The 13818-nt window shown below is 37.5% G+C and overlaps 1 long non-coding RNA gene across 1 annotated transcript; it reads left to right on the plus strand.

The window, feature by feature from the left end:
- The first annotated feature begins 368 nt into the window (after nt 1-368).
- Nucleotides 369-11105, plus strand: LOC127119486 (uncharacterized). Its single transcript, XR_007802835.1, has 2 exons — nt 369-1394; nt 10058-11105. It is a non-coding gene; the product is annotated as an uncharacterized LOC127119486 (long non-coding RNA).
- The last annotated feature ends 2713 nt before the right edge of the window (nt 11106-13818 follow it).

Genomic DNA, 13818 nt, shown 5'->3' on the forward strand with positions numbered 1-13818 from the left:
AATTAACATAAAAACTAATGGTTAATTTCTAACTAATGAGTACTATTTTTGTTATTTTGTCAAAATACGGATTAAATGGAAACAACTAACCTAAAAATCTAAGTGTTATTTTTTTTAGGTATTTTTCATGTAAAAACACAAAAATGTATTAAAAGAAATCCATTGAAGTGTATTAAAAAAATCAAAGTAAAAAAGTATATTAAAAAACAAATGAAGATAAAAAAGAAATAATATCAAAGAAAAACGGGGGGCGTGTGCACGGCTAGCGAGGTGTGTAGTGAGGAAAGGAGTTTGGGTCTGCTTCAGAAGCCCAAAGCTTTATGAAGATGAGGATGAACAAAGAACAAGCTCCACTCAGGTAACTCTGAATCTACTGCTCCTTATTCTCTCTGATTCTTTATTTTTCTCCAATATCTTTAGCCTATAGGTTCTGACTATCCTTGCTTTGTGGTTGTTGTTCTTGTGATGTGTATGAGAGATACAGAGAGTTGAGAATTTGATGAGAGTTGAGAATTTGATGAGAGTGAGAGAATTTGTGATGAGCGATTGATGATGATTGAAAAATGATTATGTGTAAAAAAAATGATTGAATGATGATTCTGCAGTGATCGAAAATGATTCCATCCCTTAAATGATTGATGATGATGTTGATTTATAGAGTGAGAGTGGTAATAGATTTGGGTAGCTTGGGAAATCACAGTTAGAAGTTAGGGCAATGTTAACTATGTTAGTTTTTTCAGTTGAAGTTAGTTGTGATGGATAACTCTGTTAGCTTCTATTAACCTTGTTTTTTTAATTCAGTTATGATGTTAGAGTCTAAGTTAGTGTTAGTTGCACTTAGTTAGTTAGGAAAGAGTTAAATTTTGTTTGAACTGTCTGTTATGATATCAATTAGTGAAGGAGCATTGTTAAGTTGAGTTAGTTCAGTTAGCAGGTTAGTGAAATGAAATGAAGTTGGACTGTCATAGCTTGAATGGATGGTGTGATATTGGTTTAGTTAGTTATGGCTAAATCTGTGATGCTATTTTGGTCTAGAGTTAGGTGTTAGTGATTAAGATTCGAGCTAGTTAGTAGTTAGTTGTAGTTTTATTAACAAGTTAGCTTGTTAGTTGAAATTAGAGTTATGTTGACAGTTAGTAAAGTTAGGATGGATAATTGTGATGTTAGTTTAGCAAGCCAACTGTTACTTGTTAAAATGACAGTCAAAATGAAGAATGTTTAGAATTATGAATTTCCAATGGAGGATGTTAAAATAGCAAGCAAGTGTAACTGTTATGACTTTCCCAAAGGTTTGAATTTGGTGCAAATTGGTTCTTCCTCTTCATGCTCTTGAATGCAGCAACTTGTCCATGTATTTATGTATGCAAAGTAGATTGTTGATAGGTTGTATGTAGGTTGTAACACCCCGATAATAATATGGTCATTATTTAAATTAAGTTAATAATAGATTTATTAATTTAATTAGATAATTGGATTATTATTATTATTATTGGAATAATTATTTATTGGAATGATATATAAGTTGGAATTTAGAAAAATCCCATTTTTGGTAAAAAGGTTATTTTCACGTGAAAAGGGAAAAGAGGCAGAAAGGGCAAAAAGCCAGAGAACGAAGGTTGAAGGAAGGAGAAGCTTGGAGCTCGGAAGCTGCCGGATTAACTCAGGTAAGGGGGGTTTATCATCGGTTAAAGGGTATTATATGATAATATGTACTGGGTAGTGATAACCATTGGTTGTACCTCTGATTAGATTGATGCATGATGAATCTGTGAAATATTGGATGAATGAAATTGAATGATAATTGAAAAGAATTCGTAGGAATTAGTAGGGATAATGTTAGGAACGGTGAAGACGAATAGGATATGATTCGTGTAGATGATATGGACGATTATTTTGTGTAATTTGGACTGTGGAAGGTTGGATCGGATAGGTTTCGTAACAGAGAAAGCCATAGCAGATCTGAGAGTTCTGGTTTCTGGTCATACGCGTATGGCACTAGGCAATACGCGTATGAGCTGGCTGGTACGCGTATGGAGGAGGCTTTACGCGTATGAGTGCAAAAGATGATATTTTGAACGTAAAATGGTCTCTGTTGGTACGCGTAATAGGGGATTGATACGCGTAGCATACGCGTATGAGACAGGTGATACGCGTATGAGTGGGGCGAGGAAATGCGCAATACGCGTATGAGAGTGGGCATTACGCGTATGGACTTGGTCAGGTTTGGGCAATACGCGTATGGGCTTAGGCAGTACGCGTATGGGCAGACTTGTGGTTTTCCTGAGCTGTTGTTGTGCAGTTTTTGGTTGTTTAGGCTGAGCGAGGTGACTTAGCTGATGCATGATATACGAGGGATCATTTCCCAATATTTTGGGTAGTAAGGGTATTAGTAGAGTGTGCTAATGCTGTGATTGTTGTTTGGCATAATATATTATGCTTTTGTGATAAATTGTGTTGACAATGTGTGATGGTATACGTGATGATGTGAATGTATACATTTTTGAATAGACTGTATTATGGCTTAGAGTGCGAGCATGTGTCTATTCTTGATTATTGTTGATGTTGCATTGCTAGGTGATTAGCATGCATATTGTGGCCCATTTGGGGTGGTAGCTAATTCCCATGGTGAGGAATTAGTGAGTAAATCATTTTGATTGTTGTTGTTAATGTTTGCATGCTAGGTGATTAGCGTGCATTTCATGGACCATTTGGGGTGGTAGCTAATTCCCATGGTGAGGAATTAGTGAGTGAGTCACTATGTCTCAAATGAGTGGGACTAGTGAGCTTGGTAGCCGTGCCTGGATTTGGACGGTGAGGTTGAACTATATGTTCACAACATAGTCGGTACCGCATGCATAGAGTCTCATTGCATAATGAATGTATGGCATATAATATGAAGGGATGTATTCCAGTATTATATGTGTGTTGTGTGTTGTGTTGTTGATGTTGATTATGGTTGAGAATCTACTGTTGAGTATGATGTTTGAACGAATATTGCTGTTGCTGAATGCGTAGTATGATTAGGGTGAATTAATGTGTTAATTACTTGGCATTACATGTTGTTCTATAATGCTTATTATATTGATTGAGGAACTCACCCTTACACCTATTTTTCAGGTAACGAGAAATGAGTTGAATAGAAGCTAATGCTTGGAGTCTAGAGTAGTTCTTATGGGTCATGCTCTGATAGATGTAACATCGGGAGGGAATGTTTTAATTAATTTGATATTGGTGGTTGAATGATTTACATGTATTGTGTTACATGTTTTACATTGATGTTGGATTTTATTCCGCTGCGAATTATGCAAAAGAACCTTATTTTGATTAAATAAATGAGCATGACAGGACATTTTGATAATTTTGTGAAATGATTGTGTGACACCCTTTGGGGCATAATTACTCTGATGAATATATTGTTATTTTAATTATAATAATTTGGGGTATTTAGAAGGGTGTTACATTAGTGGTATCAGAGCATAGTCGGTCGAGTCGAGTCGTAATTATTTTGTTCCCCTGTACGGGATAGGTGTTGTGTAACCCTATCAGTACTTATTGTTTTAGCTTGTTGGGTTCTCAGAATAGAGATGGCTGGAAGAGGTAGAGATGATGCTGCGATTGCTGAGGCTCTGGGTATGCTAGCTGGAGTACTTGGAGGAAATCCTAATGTTGTGGGAATGGGAGCTGCTCGTCAACTGAGTGAGTTCCAGAAGAACAATCCTCCAATGTTCAAGGGAGCATACGACCCAGATGGTGCTCAGGAGTGGTTGAAGGAGATTGAGAGGATCTTCCGAGTGACTGAGTGTGCCGATAACCAGAAGGTCAGGTTCGGTACGCATATGCTGTCAGAAGAAGCAGATGATTGGTGGGTTGCTACCCGCACTGAGTTGGAATCTGCTGGGAATGCTGAGATCACTTGGGCTGTGTTCAGAGAGAGATTCCTGAGGAAGTATTTTCCAGAGGATGTTAGAGGGAAGAAAGAGATAGAGTTCTTGGAATTGAAGCAGGGTAACAAGTCTGTTACTGAGTATGCTGCTAAGTTCACAGAGCTGTCAAAGTATTATACTCCCTATAGTGAGGCTGCTGGAGAATTTTCTAAGTGTGTGAAGTTTGAGAACGGGCTGCGTCCCGAGATCAAACAGGCTATTGGATATCAGCGGATCAGAGTGTTTTCTGATTTGGTTGACTGTTGCAGGATTTTCGAACAGGATTCCAAGGCTAGAGCAGAGAGCTATCAGCAAAGGGTTGATAGGAAAGGCAAGAATCAGATTGATCGTGGAAAACCGTATGCAGCTGGCAAAGGTTCCAGAGGCAGAGTGGGATGAAGAGGCCTAGTGGAGGAGATTCTAGTGCTCCTGTTAAGTGTTACAGATGTGGTCAGGCTGGACATCGTATCCATGAGTGTACCAGTAATGAGAAGAAGTGTTTCAAATGTGGGAAAGGTGGTCATTTGGCTGCGGACTGCCGGTTGAAGACTGTGACTTGTTTCAACTGTGGAGAGTTGGGTCATATCAGTCCACAGTGTCCTAAGCCGAAGAAAGAGAATCAGTCAGGAGGCAAGGTCTTTGCTTTATCAGGTTCTGAGACTTCTGCAGATGATCGTTTGATCCGAGGTACGTGTTATATTAATGGCTTTCCTCTTGTAGCTATTATTGACACAGGTGCTACTCATTCCTTTATATCCTTGGATTGTGCTGTGAAACTTAAGTTAGAGATATCTGAGATGCGTGGTAGTATGGTGATTGATACTCCTGCAAAGGGTTCAGTGACTACTACTTCAGTTTGTTTGAATTGTCCTTTGAGTATTTTTGGTAGAGACTTTGGGATGGACCTTGTGTGTCTTCCACTAGTACAGGTTGATGTTATCCTGGGTATGAACTGGTTGGTGTTTAACCGAGTCTATATCAACTGTTTTGATAAGACTGTGATTTTTCCTGAGATTGAGGAAGGAAAGAATTTGTTTCTATCTGCAAGGCAGGTGAATGAGGCAGTAGTAGATGGGGCAGAGTTGTTTATGCTGTTAGCGACTAGGGAAGCTAAAGATAAACTGGTGATTGGTGATCTAGCTGTGGTGTGTGATTTTCCTGATGTGTTTCCGGAAGAGGTGAATGAATTGCCGCCAGAGCGTGAAGTTGAGTTCTCGATTGATTTGGTACCTGGTACTAGACCGATATCGATGGCTCCTTATCGTATGTCTGCTGTTGAGCTAGCTGAATTGAAGAGTCAGTTGGAAGATTTGTTGGATAAGAAATTTATTCGTCCGAGTGTGTCACCGTGGGGTGCACCAGTGTTGTTGGTTAAGAAGAAAGAAGGTACTATGAGGTTGTGTGTGGACTACAGGCAACTGAATAAAGTGACGATCAAGAATCGGTATCCTTTACCGAGGATTGATGATTTGATGGATCAGTTGGTTGGTGCAAGTGTGTTCAGCAAGATAGACTTGAGATCTGGGTATCATCAGATACGTGTGAAAACTGAAGATATTCAGAAGACTGCTTTCAGAACAAGGTATGGACATTATGAGTATTCTGTAATGCCTTTTGGTGTGACTAATGCGCCTGGAGTATTCATGGAGTATATGAATAGGATTTTCCATCCGTACCTAGACAAGTTTGTTGTGGTGTTTATCGATGACATTTTGGTGTATTCGAAATCTGAAGAAGAGCATGTTGAGCATTTGAGAGTGGTGTTGGGAGTTCTACGAGAAAAGAAGCTATTTGCTAAACTATCTAAGTGTGAATTTTGGTTAGAAGAAGTTAGTTTTCTTGGTCATGTGATTTCAAGAGGTGGTGTGGCTGTTGATCCTTCTAAGATAGAAGCGGTATCTAGGTGGGAAGCTCCGAAGTCAGTTTCTGAGATAAGGAGTTTTCTTGGACTTGCAGGTTATTATAGGAAGTTTATTGAGGGATTCTCTAAGTTGGCGTTACCGTTGACAATGTTGACTAGAAAGGGACAAGCGTTTGTTTGGGACTCAAAATGTGAAGAAGTTTTCCAAGAGTTAAAGAGAAGGCTAACTACTGCTCCTATTCTGATATTACCGAGTTCGTCGGAATTATTTGAGGTTTATTGTGATGCTTCATTGTTGGGTCTAGGTGGTGTGTTGATGCAGAATAAGCAGGTTATACCTTATGCTTCGAGACAACTAAGGGTTCATGAGAGGAACTATCCGACACATGATTTAGAGTTGGCAGCTGTGGTATTTGTTCTGAAGTTGTGGAGGCATTATTTGTATGGATCAAGATTTGAAGTTTTCAGTGACCATAAAAGTTTGAAGTATTTGTTTGATCAGAAAGAGCTGAATATGAGACAGAGAAGATGGTTAGAATTTCTGAAGGATTATGACTTTGGTTTAAATTACCATCCAGGTAAAGCAAACATGGTGGCTGATGCATTGAGTCGGAAATCATTGCATATGTCTATGTTAATGGTTAAGGAATTGGATTTAATTGAGCAGTTTAGAGACTTGAGTTTGGTGTGTGAGAGTACTCACCATAGTGTTAAATTGGGAATGCTGAAGTTAACGAGTGGTATTCTGGATGAGATCAGAGAGGGTCAGAAATCCGATATGCTTTTGGTTGATAAGTTGACTTTAGTGAATCAAGGTCAAGGTGGTGAATTCAGAGTTGATGAGAATGGTGTTTTGAGATTTGGTAATCGGGTGTGTATTCCGGAGGTTACAGAACTTAAGAAGAGTATTCTTGAAGAGGGACATCGTAGTGGTATTCATCCTGGAGCTACGAAGATGTATCATGATTTGAAGAAGTTATTTTGGTGGCCGGGAATGAAAAGAGAAATTGCGAGTTTTGTTTATTCCTGTTTGACTTGTCAGAAGTCAAAGATTGAGCATCAGAAGCCGTCTGGGCTAATGCAACCGTTGGCTATTCCAGAGTGGAAGTGGGACAGTATTAGTATGGATTTTGTTTCGGGTTTACCGAGAACGAGTAAGAATTTTGAGGCTATTTGGGTGATTGTTGACAGATTGACGAAATCGGCTCATTTCATTCCGATCAGAATGGATTATCCGTTAGAGAGGTTGGCTGAGTTGTATATTGAGAAGGTTGTAAGTTTGCATGGTATTCCGTCTAGTATTGTTTCGGACAGAGATCCTAGATTTACATCGAAGTTCTGGGAAGGTTTGCAGAGGGCTTTGGGAACTAAGCTGAGATTGAGTTCTGCATATCATCCGCAGACTGATGGTCAGACTGAGAGGACGATTCAGTCGCTAGAGGACCTTTTGAGAGCTTGTGTTTTGGAAAAAGGAGGTGCTTGGGATTGTTATTTACCTTTGATTGAGTTTACCTACAACAATAGTTTTCATTCGAGCATTGGTATGGCACCGTTTGAAGCTTTGTATGGTAGGAGATGTCGGACACCGTTATGTTGGTATGAGTCCGGTGAGAGTGTTGTGGTTGGACCGGAGATCGTTCAACAGACTACAGAAAAGATTAAGATGATTCAGGAGAAGATGAGAATTGCTCAGAGTCGTCAGAAGAGTTATCATGATAAGAGGAGGAAGTCACTTGAGTTCCAAGAGGGAGATCATGTATTTCTTCGTGTCACTCCGATAACTGGTGTTGGTCGAGCTTTGAAGTCGAAGAAGTTGACACCTCGATTTATTGGTCCTTATCAGATTTTGGAGAGGATAGGGGAAGTGGCCTATCGTGTCGCTTTACCGCCGTCGCTTGCGAATTTGCATGATGTTTTCCATGTGTCTCAGTTGAGGAGATACATTCATGATCCGTCGCATGTAGTCCAAGTAGATGATGTACAGGTGAGAGATAACCTGACTGTTGAAACATCACCTATGAGGATCGAGGATCGAGAGTTGAAGCAGTTGCGGGGTAAAGAGATTGCCTTGGTGAAAGTAGCTTGGGGAGGACCAGCAGGTGGCAATGTGACTTGGGAACTGGAGAGTAAGATGAAGGAGTCTTACCCAGAGTTGTTCGCTTGAGGTATGTTTTCGAGGACGAAAACTCTTTTAGTGGGGGAGAGTTGTAACACCCCGATAATAATATGGTCATTATTTAAATTAAGTTAATAATAGATTTATTAATTTAATTAGATAATTGGATTATTATTATTATTATTGGAATAATTATTTATTGGAATGATATATAAGTTGGAATTTAGAAAAATCCCATTTTTGGTAAAAAGGTTATTTTCACGTGAAAAGGGAAAAGAGGCAGAAAGGGCAAAAAGCCAGAGAACGAAGGTTGAAGGAAGGAGAAGCTTGGAGCTCGGAAGCTGCCGGATTAACTCAGGTAAGGGGGGTTTATCATCGGTTAAAGGGTATTATATGATAATATGTACTGGGTAGTGATAACCATTGGTTGTACCTCTGATTAGATTGATGCATGATGAATCTGTGAAATATTGGATGAATGAAATTGAATGATAATTGAAAAGAATTCGTAGGAATTAGTAGGGATAATGTTAGGAACGGTGAAGACGAATAGGATATGATTCGTGTAGATGATATGGACGATTATTTTGTGTAATTTGGACTGTGGAAGGTTGGATCGGATAGGTTTCGTAACAGAGAAAGCCATAGCAGATCTGAGAGTTCTGGTTTCTGGTCATACGCGTATGGCACTAGGCAATACGCGTATGAGCTGGCTGGTACGCGTATGGAGGAGGCTTTACGCGTATGAGTGCAAAAGATGATATTTTGAACGTAAAATGGTCTCTGTTGGTACGCGTAATAGGGGATTGATACGCGTAGCATACGCGTATGAGACAGGTGATACGCGTATGAGTGGGGCGAGGAAATGCGCAATACGCGTATGAGAGTGGGCATTACGCGTATGGACTTGGTCAGGTTTGGGCAATACGCGTATGGGCTTAGGCAGTACGCGTATGGGCAGACTTGTGGTTTTCCTGAGCTGTTGTTGTGCAGTTTTTGGTTGTTTAGGCTGAGCGAGGTGACTTAGCTGATGCATGATATACGAGGGATCATTTCCCAATATTTTGGGTAGTAAGGGTATTAGTAGAGTGTGCTAATGCTGTGATTGTTGTTTGGCATAATATATTATGCTTTTGTGATAAATTGTGTTGACAATGTGTGATGGTATACGTGATGATGTGAATGTATACATTTGTGAATAGACTGTATTATGGCTTAGAGTGTGAGCATGTGTCTATTCTTGATTATTGTTGATGTTGCATTGCTAGGTGATTAGCATGCATATTGTGGCCCATTTGGGGTGGTAGCTAATTCCCATGGTGAGGAATTAGTGAGTAAATCATTTTGATTGTTGTTGTTAATGTTTGCATGCTAGGTGATTAGCGTGCATTTCATGGCCCATTTGGGGTGGTAGCTAATTCCCATGGTGAGGAATTAGTGAGTGAGTCACTATGTCTCAAATGAGTGGGACTAGTGAGCTTGGTAGCCGTGCCTGGATTTGGACGGTGAGGTTGAACTATATGTTCACAACATAGTCGGTACCGCATGCATAGAGTCTCATTGCATAATGAATGTATGGCATATAATATGAAGGGATGTATTCCAGTATTATATGTGTGTTGTGTGTTGTGTTGTTGATGTTGATTATGGTTGAGAATCTACTGTTGAGTATGATGTTTGAACGGATATTGCTGTTGCTGAATGCGTAGTATGATTAGGGTGAATTAATGTGTTAATTACTTGGCATTACATGTTGTTCTATAATGCTTATTATATTGATTGAGGAACTCACCCTTACACCTATTTTTCAGGTAACGAGAAATGAGTTGAATAGAAGCTAATGCTTGGAGTCTAGAGTAGTTCTTATGGGTCATGCTCTGATAGATGTAACATCGGGAGGGAATGTTTTAATTAATTTGATATTGGTGGTTGAATGATTTACATGTATTGTGTTACATGTTTTACATTGATGTTGGATTTTATTCCGCTGCGAATTATGCAAAAGAACCTTATTTTGATTAAATAAATGAGCATGACAGGACATTTTGATAATTTTGTGAAATGATTGTGTGACACCCTTTGGGGCATAATTACTCTGATGAATATATTGTTATTTTAATTATAATAATTTGGGGTATTTAGAAGGGTGTTACATAGGTAGTTTTTACACTTGCTGGTTTGGGTTTTTTATGGCTATGCAGAGATGCTTGAGTCAATTGCTATGATGCTAATTTGATGCTTAACCGACTGTTAGGGTGAACTAGTGCTTTAAATGTTAAACTGATATGTGACTGATTGTTAGCATGTATGGGACTGGTTTGATAAAACAATTAGGTTGTTAAAGGGTGAAGAAAGCAGAGTTAGGGTTGCTATATTCTGTTTGAATTTGGTTTGAGTTAGAATGCGATTAGCTTGACTAAAAATGTTAAGTTGCAGTTATGATAATTTGTTAGTTGGAAGTTCTGTGAAATGGTGTGGGGGTATGGTTCATGATAATATGTAGTGTATGCAAATAGAAGGTTATGTACTTCTGTGATGTTAAAATGATTGAGCTGTGATGTTTAAACTAGTGAAATCGAAGCTAGTTAAATGTGTAGTTAATAGTAAAAATTACCTAGTTAGTTATCATAAATTTATTTGAATTGACAATATTGGAATCTTGATGAAATATTAGTGGTGTATTTTCTTGGTGTGGACTGTGATGTTGTTAGCAAGCTAGGGTTAGTGAATTGTTACATGAGAAATGCTAATCTTGAATTGCACTATTAATGCTTGAACCATGATTGTTTTAATGGGTTATTGGATATGAATATTGGTTAATTGGTTTGGATGCAGGTTTGATGTGAATATAGGCTAATCCCAAGCATGACATGCACTTGGTTGATGATCATGAAGCATGGAGTCTAATTATAAAGAGCAAGAAATAATATCAAGAAAACATGGAAGCTTTGAAGAACTAGAGACATCACAAGGAGATGGATTGTGCAAGAAGTAGTATAGGATCTAGGGTTAGGATTTCTTGGTGACTTTGGTCAACTAGTTGACCAAAAACTCAACAGTTGATCAATAAGTCAACAGTTGACCAGAGTCAATTGTAGGTCAAAAGTGTATTTTTGGTAGGTTTTGATTTGGTATCTTTTGTGATGTAATATGAATCTTTTTTGTAATGTAATGACTATTAAATGGTATAATGTAACTTACATCTCAAGAAATAATGCTTTCCTTCAAAAAATGGATACTTGAACATTTGAATTTGTATGACCTTGTCTTGAATGCATGAATCACACAATAATAAATAATAATCACTAAATAAGGCTTTAAATGAACATGATCATCAAAAGTCAAACTTAGATATGACTTTCAGAACCAACCATTCCGTGACGTAAATCAACCATAACCAAAGATTGTACCAAGGGTTAGGGTTTCAAGGGATAATTAACCCAAGTCAATGTAATACAATCCCAAAGTTTGATCCTCTTATATGTCATGGAAGTAAACCCTAGTCCATGAGACTTACTAAGTCAATCAACAAGAATCAAATTGAATCAATGATATTAGTTTTAAAATGGAATGAAAGAAATGACTTAAATGTCTAGGAGAATGCAAATGAATCAAAGACAAAAGTCAGATGAAAAGTGAAAAGAGTGAGATAAATTATGGGGTGTGACAAAAAGATTGAGAAACACTTAGGTAAGAAATAGGAGATGTTCTTACGAACTTGGACTTTTTTTTATATAAATCATCTTGTAATTCCTTGTAAAAACTCTTTAAGTACAATGGATCAGTGATCTACCCTTGTCCTTAGAGTGGATCAGTTTGATAAAAATGAGTAAAAATAAGTTATGTGTCCTCATCTTTTATTTTCTTCGTGTTCTTGTGGTTTCGCTTACACTATTTAGCAGATTAATTTTTTAAAATAGTTACTCTCTTCTTCCTTTTTAATTTAGAAATCATAGTTTCTACATATTCTTATTTTATAGTCTATCAATTGATATTTTCATTCTTGAACTCAAAATTATTTCACGGTTAATTCAAACAATCATACATACTTCCTATTAGAGTATAAGTAGATAAAAGGTTTAAGATGACCATCGTGGTGAAGTTTCTAATACTGGGGGGTTATGGTTTTTGGTGATTAGAGAAAGGGTACTTGTAAGGTTAACACTTCAATGTTCGAGTCAATATATTTGAGAGAGGTAAAACTATTGCAAGTGTGAATGAGAAGAATACTCCGGTGTGACTCAAAGTTACACTTATATAAAGGAGATAGTTAAAACTATTCTTGATTGATCCTTCGTGGAGTGCAGATGACCATGGGATGTGATCAATGGTGGAGATGAGGGAGAAGGCAATGCTCCTATTATGTATGACACAGGGAAGGCTCGTTTATTCGTTAGTGAGTAAAACGCTTCTGATTGATTGGGGTTATAAATTGTTTTAGTCTAGATGGGTATTCGGCCACCCTAGAACAAGTATTGTCCCCAATCCTTGTTATCAACTTTGAAGTGATAAATGTTCACATAGAAATCTCTGAGACCAGTCTAAGTGTTGGTTCCGTTGAATGAATATCATGTATGTTGAGAATGTGAGAATGTGCCCCAAGAAGAAGAAGAAAAGGAGTTCCATTGTGACCCTTAACAAAGTTAGTTAGTATTGAGAGGATGTACATCTAAGTTTTTTCTAATTGTTTGAAAATCGCAAGATTTGAATATCCAAATTTAGGAAAGCCATAGCCAGAAGCACTGATGAAGGATGTTCACTAGCAGTTGGAAATTAGGGTTCCTAACTTTTAACTTTTAATTTCAGTAGCATGCTAACTATTAAAGAGATGTACAAATTATTGTGTTTCCAAAATTCTTTACTCTATCAATATGTTCAATTATGTTTACAGTTTTAAGAACTAACCTTTAGAATGAGATTTGCATTGAATACTTCGTAATCCTGGCATAAGAGTGTCTCTCTCTAAAAAAATTTGTATGCTCAAATGTTGAATTCGAACATTCTCAAAGCCATTATCATCCTGAATCTAACATGTAATTACGAGATAAACATGTAGCCAAAGACAACTTGCCGAATTTCGCTACCTCTAAAGATAAAGAAATAACTTTTTCGGCAAGTCATCCTTGGCTGCAGCACTATATCTCATACTCACATGCAGGACCTCAGATGAACAAAGATACAGCAAATCACATCATGTTTCCATGTAATGAAGATGTATTCTTGCAATGGTAGGGAAAAAGAATTCGTTTCCAATATAAGTTTTTTTTGTTGACAAACTAATTCTAAGAGATTTTGGAGAAGAGAAAGAGACCTGCCTCTATGTATTTAACTTGTTTATTTCATGATGGTTTTGGAAGAGGATGAAGAGAAAAGAAAGCACATTGGTTTTATAACTTTAGTTTGCATCATTTGAAGGTTGTGTTTGTTTGTGACTTATTAGGGTATTTTATTGTATTCCACTAGTAACATATAAGATAGTAATTGTGAGTGAGACATAAGAGGGTTGCAAAGTCTCAAATACCCTAGTTTTCTACTTGCTATTGGAAGAAAAGTAATGCTATAAAGAAGTATGGACACTTGACGCAATACATCACTGACATGTCGAAATCGGATTTTTTTTAATATAATTATAAATATCAGGATCGTGTTTGTATACATTGACACAAACACAAATACGATTTTTATGCTTTATTAGTGTTCGTGCTACAATCATAAAAATAGTTAACCAAAAGACTAATCTATTAAAGGGAGATTTCAAACTTTTAAACTCTACTTTATCATAATGCATAATCCAAATTAGCAATGAATTCATATAATTAGAAAATGGCAGGCTTGCATGATTCACTTCACTAGATACCTCTTCTAGCATATTAGGCTCATTATGGAAACAAATCTTATCACTTTCAGTGAGAAAAGAT

This window comes from Lathyrus oleraceus, chromosome 2, assembly GCF_024323335.1.
Source record: "Lathyrus oleraceus cultivar Zhongwan6 chromosome 2, CAAS_Psat_ZW6_1.0, whole genome shotgun sequence".
In the NCBI taxonomy this organism is placed as follows: domain Eukaryota; kingdom Viridiplantae; phylum Streptophyta; class Magnoliopsida; order Fabales; family Fabaceae; genus Lathyrus; species Lathyrus oleraceus.